Here is a 534-nt window from a genome sequence, read left to right as displayed (position 1 = left end):
CATTCACTAATCTAAAATTATATGATTAAACAAACTCTTGAATGAAGTTCGATCATAATTATGCAAATGCTTCGTCCGAATAGAGAATGCAGTCATGTCTCATGCTACTTCCTTTCAACAAACATCTTTAAGGGAATGCCGGAACGAGCGACGAACTTGATAAGTATTGAAAACATGCAGCGATCATCAAAAAGTAGAAAAGTTATCATTTACCGACGTACACATAGATACTTATGGAATAAAGATGATCGTTAAATAGACACCAACATAATACCGCTAACATCTTTTCACAGATGTTATGCAAGTGTGTATGCTACGCTATCATTTCAATTTTCTTACACATAGATATTACGTAAATGTGAATGCCACGTTGCCGATATTCGTATTCTCTCCAAAATAGGCTTTTGCTACACTGAGAGAAAAATGTATGATATTTGGAACTATAATGGCATAGTAAAAAGATTATAGTTAGGAATATAATTTTTATAGTAAATGTTACCATAATATTTGTAATAATTACAATATATGCATAGT

The 534-nt window shown here is 31.6% G+C and overlaps 1 protein-coding gene across 1 annotated transcript in view; it reads left to right on the top strand.

Annotated features, from left to right (window-relative positions):
• The window catches only part of LOC116847531 (putative nuclease HARBI1), a 17,782-nt gene that overhangs the window by 10,888 nt on the left and 6,360 nt on the right, over nt 1-534 (top strand). The gene's annotated exons all lie outside the window — the stretch shown is intronic.

This window comes from Odontomachus brunneus, unplaced genomic scaffold, assembly GCF_010583005.1.
Source record: "Odontomachus brunneus isolate Ranch 3 - 2012 unplaced genomic scaffold, Obru_v1 Obru_scaffold_079, whole genome shotgun sequence".
Taxonomy (NCBI): Eukaryota; Metazoa; Arthropoda; class Insecta; order Hymenoptera; family Formicidae; genus Odontomachus; species Odontomachus brunneus.
The sequence above is the reverse complement of the archived record's forward strand: the minus strand, read 5'-3'. Positions and strand labels throughout refer to the sequence as shown.